Raw genomic sequence first — 611 nt, forward strand, 5'->3', positions numbered from 1 at the left:
TTACTGTTGTGGTGATTCTTATTCTTTCTGTGAAACATCCTGAGTGAGAGGGCAAGTAGTTCCTGGGAGCCCTGTTAATGTAATAATCTTACAAAAAAGCATTCACTTGACTTCACATTCAACTCAAAAGATGTTTGTTTTGAGCTTTGTGGGTCTAATCCCCAATGTATTTTTCCATTAATTGCTTCATATGACTCCTTTCCTGTGGGAAAGTGTGATGTGTTTGCTTTCCTCGTGGGAAAATGCAGCCTGGGATAACCTGTTGATGGATGAAACAGCAGAAACAGGGATGCCTTGATCCGTCGATGCCAGCATGCCTCTTACAGCAATGGGAGATAAACCACTGCCCTCTGTGAGTAATGACAGTACATCAACATTACTTCTAGGGAATGGAGCTCCTGTGTGTTTTCGGTTAACTTTTGGAAAAGTTAAATCTGTGTCTCAGATCACTTAGAAAGTTCATAACTTTTATGTTCACAAAATGTTTATTTCAAATTAGCATCTTCAGTAATTTATACACATTTTATAGGTGTCTGGTATGAAGAACAATGAAGTCTGATGAAATCTCTTAATTTCTATTTTCTCCATACAACAAAGCAGCAACTTGGGAT

Source organism: Onychostruthus taczanowskii, unplaced genomic scaffold (assembly GCF_017590055.1).
Source record: "Onychostruthus taczanowskii isolate IOZ18803 unplaced genomic scaffold, ASM1759005v1 scaffold40, whole genome shotgun sequence".
Taxonomy (NCBI): Eukaryota; Metazoa; Chordata; class Aves; order Passeriformes; family Passeridae; genus Onychostruthus; species Onychostruthus taczanowskii.